Genomic DNA, 14,323 nt, shown 5'->3' with positions numbered 1-14,323 from the left:
TAAAAAGGTTTTATCTTTCCCTCTTTAATTTGCTATATCAACAGTTTAGTTTGATGGTTAGGTTTTGCAGTTCCTTTGGCATTAGCTGTTAAGCATATGCTTTAGCCTTTAGCATTTGGCCTTTCTTAATGGTCCTAAAGTTTCTTATTTATTCTTACTTTCGGAATTTATCTTATAAGTTGCTATTCTATTTCGCCTGTCTAAATATTTTTTTAAAATTTTATTTAGTTTTACTAATTGATTTTACCAGGTTTGGATTGTCTATCCCTTTAGATTTTATATTTTCTAATTAATTATTTTATTATTATTATTATTATTATTATTATTATTATTATCATCATCATCATCTGTCACGCATATTTTTTATGTCTATCTGATAGCATGTACAGAACTCTGGTCAGCTCACATTGTTTTTAAATGTTGTTTTTTTATAGATAATTTCATATGATTTGACACTCCGCCATTATTAATTTCACTTATGCTTTCCTTAGTGTGACAAGTGAAAATGTCTGCCATCAAAAACCTTTTTAGGGGAAAGAAACAGGGAAAGTGCTCCAAAACTTACAGAGTGTACTGTACATATCTTTCTGTGCCACAATATGAGTTTTTCAGATTGTATTCAAAAGCTGGGAAGTCATACTATCTGTAAATTTTAACATAACGATATAAGAGATATTTCACAGGGTTTCCTGTTTTTGCCCTATGTGCACTGAACTTGAATGTATATGTTTAGAAAAACGGTCAAACACACTGAAATCCAGTTAAAAAGATTAGCACCAAGTGTATTTTACTAATTGTTGCATGTTTCTCTCCCCAAGATGCTAAAAATGGCCACATTCCCAGAAGGTCATGACTTCCTCAGTGGCAGCTCAGGGCCTGGATTTTCTCCATTTGTCCCTCATTATGAGGCAGCTTGTTATTTTGTTTGTGCTGTTGCCCATAGAGACAGGAAGGTTGAAAACAGAGACTGGAAGGAAGTGCGGATGGAATCTACATGTGATAGACCTCAGCTGGGATGCATTCCTCAACCTTTACTTGCAGCTGTAACAAAGAAAACACCAAATGAAAATAAGGAGGTGAAATAGACTGCAAAGGAGTCACTCACTGAACAAAAACTGCTCTCTGACTGGATTCTTGATTGTAAAGTATGCGACTGGGAAATGAGTCAGGACACGACATTAGTTGGTTAGGCGTGTTGTTGTTGTTAGTCCTTGTGTGCTTCACACCGTCTTGTTTGTACCTCAGACGACCCTCGGCCTCATTCTTGACGCCCACAGGCCAACAACTGTGCACTAAACAAAACTGCAGCCACAACCTGGAAAACACTGAAACAGTCTACAGACTAACGAACAGCATGAGCCCGAATCAAAGGTTAGCTGTGTTGGACACAAGCCTCTCCTGTTCCTCACTGCAAAATAATGAAGCTTACACACTTTTGGAAAAATACAAATAAATGGGTTGCTGTTAGCTAGTCACCAGTAATAATTACAAACAGAAAGTGGCCTTAAAGCTTTATTGTCCCACACATATTATCTCTACTTGACACCTTCTTGAAACATAACCTTTAAAGCTGCATATCTTACAAACAGATCTTATTGTACACTTAAGGTGCATTAGCTGTTCTGACCACTTGGGGGCAACAGAACAAGCTGTAAACACAACAGTGACAGATTATCACCTTATAAGAATTATTATGGTGAATACATTGTATTAGCAAACACAGGCAGCAGACATTAAGCGAGATCTGTATTTATTTAGAGTTGTGCTTCTGATCACCTGACAAATGTAGGTCCAATATTCCTTCTCCTTTCGGTTTTATTTTGAACACTACCAATTCCCAAGAATTCCTGCCCGTTACCCTTGCGTGCCTGGGTTTATTATAGCCTTTCTGCTGAAAAAACTACTTGCATTTTCTAGAAAGGAGGTTGTTGGTTGTAACTGCTGATTTGGGGATAATTTTCCTGAGGGTCACGTGACTCAGTCTGTTCACATTACATATAGTAATTGCATCCTTTACTAATGTAATCTATTAATGACATGTTATCTATAGCCTGAAATCTGTAGATTACCTAAATGTAATATCTTCTAACAAACCTATGCATTTCATTTTTCTTATTTCGTGGGTATCCAGCACTTAGATATAGCTATGAACATTTATTTTTACCACATATTCACTGCCTAGGAGGGCTATCGAGGAAGTAGCAAATGCATTTTCAATTTAATATTTTTGAGGGTAATTTGCACGACAAAAGTAGTTTATTCTGATCTCTCAATTACTACCAGCATCTCCCAGTGTTTCAGTAAACTGCATAAATTGATATATGAATAAATAAAGTACACATCCTAAGGTGAGTCCAGCAATATTTTCTGAGCTTAATGAACTTATTGCATATCCCTTAAAATGTTTGAATTTTGGAATGTGAGAGCCTTTCTGAAGGCTCCATGATAAATATAACTGAGCTGCAATGCATTGTTTATTGTGTACACTGTGTGATGGGTACCTGAAGGTGTCATGATACAAAGTGCAAAGAACGTGTGAGTGGTGGCCAATAGGAAGCCCTGCTAAATGCAAACATCACTGTAGTAACATCTCTCATCCACAGGAAGGCGATAGATATCTTCCGTCTATCTTTACTGTGCATTTGCAAGAAATAATAAGAATCACATGAGAAAAAAAAAGCTCTCAAGGATAATATACTTCGAAATTATGATGAAAAATGTAGCTTGCGGTTAACCCAACCTTCTGTTCTATTACATTTTTCTCACTTTTTAATATGGTGGCATGTATCTTTTCTTTAGGAGCACATTAAGCTTTCTGAACGCCTGAGGAAAGGAGGGGCAGAATTACAGACTAACACACAATGTACACTCACATTAACACACACTTGACATTCTCCTGCTGCATTTGCCTCCTCCTATGTTGGGAGGATATGAAGTGTGCAGAGTATATTGTCCTTTTTTTTTACAGTCGTACCCTGATGTCATAAATTTAAAACGCTCCACCAACCATCCAGTGCCTCAGGTTACGTTCCCCTATAGTGTCACATTTGCCTCTGAGTCTCGCCTCCCAGAACACCGCTGTGACCATCATCATCACGTCTCCTGCTCTTCATCTGTCCAACCGTTGAAAGGATTCTCTTAAAAACACACACATGCACGCACTTCCTAAAGCTTTGCTACTGCGCATAAAGTGCAGGGTGTTTAAATATGTTGAGGTGAACACTTGACTGGCAGTTTGTCTTTTTATGCAAGAGCTGGCAGATGCGTTCCCTCTCATTAATGATAGCCATAAAACCAGCCGACCTGTCGGAAACACCTACATCACTGAAGAGGCCACTCAGCACTTCGAAAGGACACTTACACGCAAGTGAAAGTGCACACACACACACACACACACACACACACACACACACACACACACACACACACACCAAAGAAGAAGAGGAGGGGAATCATTTCCAAGTAAAATGGCATCAGTTGGCAGAAGGAAGGACAACTTGACTGACTATTTATGTGTAATGCAACATCTAATTTATTGCCTTATTCACACCGTGCCATGAAAATCAAAGTGAGACTGTTTTATTGCAGCTATTTGGTGTTTATCTTGAGAAGATACTTGCAACAAGTAAATCAGGGCTGCTGCTAAAAAGTGCATAAAAGTTGTCATACATAAATTACATGTTTAGAAGCCTGGAACCTCCATTGACTTGTTTATCTATACGAGAAGGATTAGATAAGAACAGGCAAAGTGGTTTTGGCTGTTGGCCATTGTTGTAAATCCACATAACAGTCCGGGCAAACAGAACATCGCAGTGAGGGAGGAAGGCTAGTAGAGAGAGAATTTGTGGGTGTGCAGCATGTTTGTGTGTAACAATACTGCAATTTAGATTTTTGTTCTATGGAACAAATACTCCTCTGAGTCTTTGCACATTCTGCATTCATGCTGATCAGCCAGAGAACAAAAGGAAGAATAAAAGTCTCTTTCCTCTCATTGTTGCTCCTCTGTTTCACAATTTTCTTTGATATTATGCTCTATGAAAATACAAATAAGAAGTTTAATATAAGCGCCAGTTTTATCTAAATGCATGCAGAGTTGTGGTTTTATCACTCATTCAGTCTTTTGTTTCCACTCAGCCAGACAAATGGGAGCAAAAACAAAAGTGTTGCGTTTATATTTTTCTTGAGTGTACTTACTTCATCCTTTATTTTATCCATAGCAACCAAACAAACTCATTTCATAAAAAGATGGTGCTCGTGTTGAGACTTTTTTGGTCAACTTTAATCTGATAGTATTAGTGGCAGCCTACAAACCAAGGAGAGGCAGCAAAGGAGAAGACCTATTAACAATCAAAAGTGATTTTAAAACATGTTCATTAACACCCACATGCATCACTACATTGACCGAATCTGTACCACACTCGTGTTCTGTTACTCACCATCACCATAGCAACAGAGATCTGTAAGGGAAAGGTCATATAGTTTACACGGTTTGATGAACACTTTTCACCTGACAAGATTACTCCTTTCTTTTATCTTCAAAAGGCACTGATGGGTTTAACTGCACAAATTGCTTCCAATTTGCCCTTTTTATTGTTTAGTTCTTGCAGATGTTCAGTCAATACTATTTAAAACCCCCATGTGATTGGATTATGGGAGGAAAGAGCAGCAATAGGAAAAAAAGAAACGACAACAACACATAAAATCTATGTAGAATCAATCCCTCAGCCACTATTTTACCTTTATCATTAAATAGATTTTGATTTATCTTATATCGTCCTGTTTTAGATTCACTAAATTATGCCCCTTTTGCATGATCTAAGATAAACACAAAGAGAATTCTGTAATTTGCTTCATATCATGTTTTGTTTCTCACTATTCTCGTCAACCCCACATTAAAGGGGAACTTCGTTTTTTTTCAACCTGGGGTTTGTTTCGATATGTAATTTCATACATGTAAGTGATGGAGAAATGAATTTTCGACACATAGCTCCAGTATTTAGCCAGGCAGGCAGCTTAGCAGCTCAGCTAGCAGCTCGGCTAGCGAAAAGTATGGGGCAGCTGGCCCCCCCACGTCAAAGTCCGCCCTAATGTGCTTTTACCCCACACTGACCGGCTCAGATGGTCTCAATGAGTGTCCCACAACATACTAGAGATGAGAAGTGAACGAAAACCTCCACATTACCTGGTGATCGCTCTTTGTTGTGGTCTGTATCCAAATCTCAGGACGCTAGAAAGCAAATCTCGTTCCGAAATCGCACGATAGCTCGCGCCAAAACCGGTGTTTCGGTTTTGCCTGCCTGGCTAAATACTGGAGCTATGTCGAAAATTCATTTCTCCATCACTTACATGTATGAAATTACATATGGAAACAGACCCCAGGTTGAAAAAAAACGAAGTTCCCCTTTAAGGGTTTCTTTCTTGCCTAGCTGTGTGTGCACATGTGAAGCAGCGTTTCTCTGCATGTGCTTTGTGATATAGTGTTTCCATATCAATGCTGCTATAGAGAGATATTTAGAAAACAGCTTCATTAAAAGAAAAGAAAGATAAAAGACAACTGAGTTATAAGAGAAAGTCATACTTGGATGTGTATTAAGGCAGGGCCCACACACACACACACACACACACACACACACACACACACACACACACACACACACACACACACACACACACACACACACACACACACACACACATGCACTTTCATAACACACTGCCAAAATCACTTACACAGTGTTAGTCCATTATCATAATTACAGCCATTAGGAAGTTAAAAACAACAAAATTAACATCCAAATAAACAAGCCAAAAGCAACTAGACGGAATTAATTGTATGATGAAATATGTCTTAAGGGAGCAGTTATGTTTATATGAAGCACTAGCAGCTCTGCTGGATCTCCTGATTTGCTTTCTTGCCTTTCTCCTTCTCTGTCTTTTTCCCCTTCTCTGTGTTTTTTCTCCAAGGATACAGACAAAGGGTTTCAAATCGTCTCAGGGCTTATCACTGAGAAAAATATGTGATTGTAGCTGCTGTGAAGAGGTGTGAAGATGTACTGAAAGTGGGTGAGAATTCATTTTAATAACACACACAAACACACACACCTGTAAATTTCAGACTTCAAAATGGACTTTTCTATTATTTATGCACATGCACATTAATCATTCAGGTTTATCAATAGCCTGCAGCAGTAAACCCGATGATTCACCAAAGACAAAAACACTTCAAAAAAGGACCTTTAGATTAGATGAAGGGCTTCATTTCAAAAATGTATTTTTTAACCTGTTGAATATCAGTCTGTCACTCATTTCAGTTTTGACACAAAATTGTCACATCCATGAGATTTCTGTGACATCCCCCTCTCATAAACATGAATTTCACATATTTTTCACATCTGATCACACGTTCAGGGTTACTGATCCGATGTTAAGGGTTCAAGCCTTCTAGCTGCTCTGGGAGCTCTGTGGTATGGCCTTTCACTCTGGTCTTTGGTTTTTGCAAAAATACTGGAACCAAACCAGAGTTGATTGTATTCGCTGCTACCAAGTCATAAAGGTCCTCTCCCAGGACCAATCTGCCATGGGAGACCCTACCAGAAGCTCCTCCATAGCGCCCGGGATCATAGCTGAGGTAAAGTACACTTAATTTTTTTTAAAATTTTGATTGTTTAAATTTATTTCTAAAACTTTAACAGGCTGATTTTCTTTCAGATTCTGTAATTTTTAAACATATTTTTCCAAAAACATTTCTTTAACAATATGTTATGTGCAATGTTTTGTTTTATTATTATTATTATCAATATTATCATTATTCTTGTATCATCATGATGATCATTATTGTGGTTTTTGCGATTATTGCTGTTTTTATTATCAAAATGCTGCACAACGATGAGGTTGGAATAAAAAGACAGCAATTGGGAAGATAAAGAGGTGAGTGTGGGGGAGATGGGGTAAGGCATTGGGGTAAAGATGAAGAGCTGAGAGATGAGAATGGAAGGAAAAGGCGTCAATGTCAGTGTCTGCTTTATTTATAGAGCACATTACAAAAAGGTCCTATGGACAAGCAAAGTGCTTTACAGTTAAATAATCATCAACAATAAGAAACAATAAAAGCAAAACAACAAAACATCTATCCATTATACACCGTTTAGTCCTCATTAGGGTCACGGAGGGGCTGGAGTCTATCCCAGCTGATTTGGGGTGAAGGCAGGGGACACCCTGGACAGGTCGCCAGTCAATCGCAGGGCAACACATAGAGACAAACAATCACACTCACATTCACACCTACAGACAGAATAATAGAATAAGATAATTAGAATAATCAATTAACCTCAGTAGGCTGCACAGTGGAATAGTGGTTAGCACTTTCGGCTTGCAGTTAGAAGATCCCTGGTTTGCGTCCTGCCCTTCCTGGGATCCTTTTGATCTTTCATGGAGTTTGCATGTTCTCCCTGTGCATGTATTGGTTTTCTCCGAGTACTTCAGTTTCCTCCCACAGTCCAAAAACATGAGGAGGAAAACCCACACATGCACCGGGACAACATACAAACTCCATGCAGAATGATCCCGGGAAGGCCGGGATGCAAACTGGGGATCTCCTAGCTGCAACACGAAAGTGCTAACCACTACGTCACTGTGCAGCCCCACAGTAAACAGTGAAATAAAACAGATAAAAGATCCAATAGTTATCAGAAATAAGAAACAATAAAAGCAAAGCAATACAACAGTGAAATAAAACAGATAAAAGATCCAGTAGAGGTGACTCTGCTCCGCCAAAGGCCAGGGTGAACAAGTGGGTCTTAAGATGTGTTTTATAAATGGAGAGGCTGTTTGCAGACCACACAGAAAGGAGCAATGTGTTCCACAGCATGGGAGCCACAACTGCAAAGGCTCAATCTCCTCTGGTTTTCACGAGGGATCGAGGAACGTCCGGGACCATCTGGTCAGCTGAGAGCTCTGGAGGTTTGATGCACCTTAACAAGGTCAGATAAATATTCTGGGGCCTCTCCAAAAAGGATGAGGAGAAGGGAGAGGAAGGAATAAACATGAGGCAGCTGTCCATCAGACTCGATTATTCCTCTGCTGCCATTGTCTTTCTCTCTCTTTGTTCTCATTTGTCGTCTGTTTTCTCTCTTCCATTGCATCCTTGCTTCTTTTCTCCTCCTCTGTCTGTTCTGCTCTTGCATTGGCTGAACTTCGGCTGCTCTGTCGCTCAGCTGCTGTTTGGTGTTGCTGTTACCTGCTGGAATCTGAAGGTTTCCTTGTTTCCTTCTGCTGGATGGACTCTCTGTGTTCTGCACTCTTTGTATCTGGCAGAGTTGGTTGGCCCTTTTTTATTCAGCTGCCAGCCTTGTGGTCATTGATGTGGTCTATTAACTGCAGCAGGGCTGTCTTCTGCTGCAGTAACTCCCTGTGCACCCCGAGGTGCTGACCCTAACCCAAACATTGCAGGTCCTTGTGCTGCTCTTCATGTGCCCTCTTGTTCCCCTGGAATTTTTCATTCTCTTTGCTGAGTTTTTCAATTTCCTCCTGGTGTTTTTCCCTCCACCCCTGGAGCTGCTGTCTCACTCAGTGTCACAAACTGAGTGAGTCTGAGGATTTCCACATACGAATCATCTGAGGCCCTATGCGGCCCAGTGAAGCAGATACTGCTATAGTAAACTGTTTCTTGTGTAGATGTTTTCATTGCTCTTCTTGTATAGTGAACACTTTTCACTGCAGATACTGCAGATACCAGTCACTGTGTGACAGTGTTCTAAAGTTCATAGCCACATGTCCTTTTGTTAATTTGGAAAATTTCTGATTCATGTGGGACTGTAAAGGTGGCATGTTCTGAGGGTTTATTGGCACAGTTATTTCTTGGTGTGGAGCAGTGACTTTCCTGGGTCACTGCTCCCAGCATGACACTGGGAAGTCTATAGACAACTGTAAGAAGTTTCCATGTTCAGTTACACAGCCACCTGTACAACAGCATTGGTGTTTTTACTGCACGGCTTTTGTTTGGATTAAATAGCGGGATATAACATGCTAATTAGTGAGCATTATATACAGGAGCTGTATGTGTCATTTCATTCCAACAAGTAGACTTTCAGTTCCAAAATGTCGCAGAAAAAATGTATCTTAACACTGAGTGCAGCCTGACAACTCACATTGGAAACACTTATTTATAGCAAGCAGAACACTGAGTTTACTGTCTACGCGCTAACCTCATTGCTCCCCACAGAATGCATTTGCACGGAGATATCGGGGAGCGATGAGTAGATATGTTTCCCCAGAGCATGAGGGTGGATGCAGGGCTGGTGGCGGTGCAGAGAAACAGCAGCACTGGCAGAATAAAATGAAAAATGGGAAACTTTGCGGCTTGCCAAATTGGGAGAATGCATTATGTGGAGAGTGAGTCATGTTCTGTGTGTTGAATACCTGAACTTGCTTGCAGGCTTTTCTATGTCTAATTTTTTAGTTCCCTGGCATCAACATGTGTTGTTGAGCACATATCTGTTTTTCCTACATGTTTTAAGTGAATTGTTTACATCATCTATCATGTTAAAGATTAATTCCTGTCGTTGTGTCCTTTTTTACATCAACAGGCTAAAATATAAAACAAACAGCTCTGGCTGCCTCCCAAACATCTGGCGACTTGAAATTGCATTTGTTGGCACAACTACAACTCTGTTGGAAGTAGTGTTGAAAAACAGCGAGAATGAACTCATGTTTTTCTTGTCAGTGTCGCTCAGGGACATTAAATGACATGGCTTCTGTTGCATAACTGAATAAATATTCAACCTTAAGCGGAGTGGAGAGAAGGAGATGATGATACAAATGAATGACTGAGCTTTGAAACTTGTGTCGTTCTGACAACAAGTCATGCTTTATGTCAACATGTTGGCTCTCAGTCACACCAGAGAAACAAACAGAGGAAGTCACAAAACACAAAAGGAAAGGCTCATTAACGAAAAATCAGTGAATTGCTTTAGTCAACACATTGTGGAAACTGCTGGAGACGTTTACTGCATTACCAAATCATTCGGCTCGTGTTTTGCCACTTTTTTTTAAACAGAATTTAGGGTGCACTCGTTTGCTCATTTGGCAGTCAGACACACACTCAGAGTTTCTCAGCAGTAACATAACAGACACATAAACAGTCCTCATCAGGTTTGCCTGAATTAGTCAACTTCCAGATCTATGAATTTCTTCCCACTTTTCTAATATTTTCAGCCATTCAAGCCGGTCTGCTCACTGATGGCTGTTTCCTGCTGTGTGAAATGTGAATCGTACGTTTAACAGGATTGAAACCACGGGTCTGGTGTCACTGGCTTGAATGTTGACTCTTGTTTTTTGATGAACAGGGCAAGTGTTAGTTATATACCTCTTTAGCAACGATTACGGATTCTGTGAAGACTTGGATGGGTGTTTTACTACTACTGTTTGGGTAGAAACAGAACAAGCATGATTCACCACACGACCATTTGCCCATTTCATATTTTACCAATCTATTGTAGATTGTTTTGGCATGATTCTCCACGTTCAGAGGCATCATTATCAAAACATAGTCTAGTGCTTAGATTTGCTTTTGTTTCATAAAAAGCTGACCAGTTTGGATGACAAGTATTACAAAAGTCTAAAATGTTTCAAAACAAAAGCCAAAACTTCTGCTTTGGATTGAAAACACCAGACTTTTAATCCACCTTTTGCTTTGTCACTCTGTCCTCATCTTACCCCACAATTTGCGTGGTCTACTAACCCTCCATTACCTTCTTAAAGCTGCTGTTTATTACTGAGGGAAAGACCTTTGGAAAGGAAAAGTGAGCGACTGAAGATTATTTGGTGAAGACAGTGAATGTCATCGTGTCCTAACCATCCTTATCTTTGATCCACTTGTAGTAGGTCCTGTTCACACCCGGTATTAGTGTGTCTCAAGCGACCACTAATGATCAGCTCTCGGTTTCCTACTTTAGACTCAAATGAACACATCCTTCAGCATGGCCCTAGACTCCTTCATCTTCACACTGCAAACAGAACATGGCCACATGAAGCCCAGATCATCTCCAAACGGGGTGCGACTGATCTGATCTCGTTGCATCCTCAGTGCGTCTTGGGTGCATTCACACCTTGACAAAAAGCTGTCCACATGTGACCAGATGGTAGTCATTTCTAGGTGTGAACAAGGCCTTAGATATCCATTTGGCACATGTACTGGTTTAAAAAACAACAAAAGCCAAAATGAAAGAACACGTAAACAAAAATAAACCAGAGGGAAAAAACACTTATCCTCAGATAATTATGTGTTTTTTCTTTTCCCTGATATAATATATTTTCTCCTCAAACAGTAAGTCAGTCATTCACTTTAATCTGCTCTGTAACCTTATTTCTTTGTTCTCAGTTGTCCTAATTTATATTCCAGTCTTTGTTTAACCTATATCTTTTAATTCTTCCAGCCCAATGCCTGTGTGACTGACTTTACGAGATGTAATTTGGACAAAAAACGTAAATGAGGGCATAAAGTTAATTCATTTTAGGCTTACTTTACTGAAGTTCAGAATGGTTTGAACACTTGACTCAGTTTAAGTGAGTCAACACTTATCAGAAAACATTCAACACTCCAAGATCTCTGGCGATACAGTTTAAAGATCTACACTGAGAATGGAGATAAAATGGTGTATGACAACATTACAACATAAAATGTGCTACAATGACAAAATGGAAAGAGACAATGAGGTCTAGATCATACAGAACACTAGAACCTGAATCGAGCTGAGGAAGGCAGGTAGATGTGGCTGAAAACTTTAGAATCAACAAGCTTGTAAGATTGATTGACTGAACCCTCACACTAACTCTAGTTTACTTTGCTTATTGTGGGTTTTTATGTATAATCAAAGAATAACTCACATTGGAAGAGCAGCTGCAGCATCATTATCATCTGTAATGTGATGCATTTCCAAATGAAAAGAAAGAAGTGGGTGGATCGGTTCTTTAAAGTATGAAGAAGGCTGAATATGAAGCCCTGTTACCACTCAAAGTACTGCAATGAGAAAAGAAATCACAGCTCACAAAGCAGTTTCCTTTACACCAGCATAACATCTACAGACCACTTCTGCTGCAACATTTAAACTGCAAAGATGGTCATTTAATTATCAAAAGATATGGAGGGGAAAGGAGAAATGCGTAAATTAACCAGAATCCAAGCAACATCCACTCCAACAGTTTTACAACCTCAAGCAACAAAAGGAACATTTATGATGGGTTTAAGATAGCTTGCTACCCAACGCTACCAAACAAATGACTCTCTCCATTTTTGGTGACTTCTTTAGCCTATTGTAGAACCTGGTGTAAAATCTTTTCCCTTGAAGAAAGCTGAATAGATTTGTCGCTGTGTCTCAGGCAGGGCGGAGACAACTTGTAGTTCACATGAAACAAGTACACTTATAAGGGTGGCAGACATGGCAAAAGAAATAAAACCTAAACTTCAAAGAGCTGCAGACAGAGGTCAAAAACAGGCCACACCAAACAGAATGGCTGGAAAGCAGAAGTGAAGTGCCCAAAGACGATCTGGAAAGGACTGAATGGTGGTGATTGGTGGTATAAATACAGAGGAAACTGAAGAGTAAAGTGGAGGCAGATGAGCGGAGAAGATCGGGTCATGCAACTGGAGCAGGTGGAGGTCCTTTCAGATCCCTTCCACCTGCTCCAGAATTAGAAGGCGGGAAATAGGAAACAGAATGAATGCCGAGATAGAAAATCATGAGACACTGAATGTTTTCAGGAAGTGTCACTTAAGCTCTGCAGTCTGTACAATTGGGATTAAATCATAGCAGCTTCAAACATCCTTAGAGCACACGATAAAGGCAGAGCTACTTAAGTTTAGCTTTAATGCGATTGTAAAAGGAAGTGAAAAGAAAGCTATCTATTTCAATCACCTGTCTTATGAAAATGATAAAAAGGAGGCTGTACATTCTTCCTCAGATTTTACTAAATTTACACGGCTGTAAATTTTCATTCACTGACAAAACAGGAGAGAGTGGTGCCTCATTGTCGAAACCTGTTCTTGAGTTTTCTATCAGCAGCACAGCAAGGTGTTTTGCATATAAAGAACATGTGAAAGAGAGGATATGTGAGTGAACTCAAGACCAAGACCCAGGATGAGCAGTCCGACAAAGAGAGAAAACTCCAGTGGAGACTCAGTGGTCCCATTTTCCCAGCAGTCTCTGAAAAAAGAAATGCATACATGCATACTCTATATCTTAGAGAAGTAGCAGTAGTATTAATTCTGGCATCTAACTCTCAGCATGAAAGCAAAACTGTCATAATGTTCTCTTAAATGAAGACACTACTGCTTTTGTGTTTGCTTGTGGATGGCATGAATTTAAATGCATGTGGACACCTGCGTGAAACTAAAGTGTTGATTCAGTTTTGTGTCTGTTTTCAGGAGGGAAAACTTGAGTAATAACTAGAAAAGCACTCAGAGAGTGCAGACCTCCGCCAAGGTTAGAGAGGAAAACAGGAAACCCATGCAGTAAAGGATCATGAGCTGGAATCAAACCTGCATCTCTGACACAGTTCTGTTTACTAATCACCTTCTTAACCAGTTGAGCTATCTGGACACCTTGCTCCAATTTGTTGGACGACATACTAACCTATGATGTTTTAGTCATATTTTGGACCACATACTAAAACATACTAAAAAATTCAAAGTGATCCAGAATCCAGGATCCTTTCCGGATTGCCACCAAAATTAAATCAGCTCTTCCTCTTACCATAGTCTACATCCCCTGAAAATTTCATCTGAATCTGCCCAGGTGTTTTTGAGCTATCTTGCTAACAGACGGACGGACGGACGGACGGACGGACGGACGGACGGACAAACTCCGGGTGTCACATAACCTCCTTGGCGGAGGTAATAAATATGCACACATACAGCCATGGCCATAAGTTTGGACACAAGTACCATGACGCTTGTGAATCTTAGAAAATACCACAAAATTGTCACTTACAATATACAGCCATGGCCATAAGTTTGAACACAGCATGACTTATGTCTGTTTTGATGTCTATTACAGAACATAAGTATATTGTAAGTGACAATTTTGTGGTATTTTCTAAGATTCACAAGCGTCATGGTACTTGTGTCCAAACTTATGGCCATGGCTGTACACTTAAGTACAATACCTGCACATGAGACATCAAAGACCTGGAATATTTTGTTGTAGCTGAGAAGGACACAGTGTCTTTAATGTGTATTCAGCATGTGTGGGAGGGAGAGATATTCTCTCTCAGTACGTGGGAGGAAAAATCATCATCACGTGTAAACATTAATTAATCAGGGTGAGTG

The 14,323-nt window shown here is 39.8% G+C and overlaps 1 protein-coding gene across 1 annotated transcript in view; it reads right to left on the bottom strand.

Annotated features, from left to right (window-relative positions):
• The window catches only part of dennd1c (DENN domain containing 1C), a 34,283-nt gene extending 20,649 nt beyond the window's left edge, over positions 1-13,634 (bottom strand). Inside the window, exon 1 of the mRNA XM_051945585.1 lies at positions 13,469-13,634. The gene's annotated coding sequence lies outside the window, so the exon portion shown is untranslated. The remainder of the gene's footprint in view (positions 1-13,468) is intronic.
• Positions 13,635-14,323: the final 689 nt, after the last annotated feature.

Source organism: Acanthochromis polyacanthus, chromosome 3 (assembly GCF_021347895.1).
Source record: "Acanthochromis polyacanthus isolate Apoly-LR-REF ecotype Palm Island chromosome 3, KAUST_Apoly_ChrSc, whole genome shotgun sequence".
In the NCBI taxonomy this organism is placed as follows: Eukaryota; Metazoa; Chordata; class Actinopteri; family Pomacentridae; genus Acanthochromis; species Acanthochromis polyacanthus.
The sequence above is the reverse complement of the archived record's forward strand: the minus strand, read 5'-3'. Positions and strand labels throughout refer to the sequence as shown.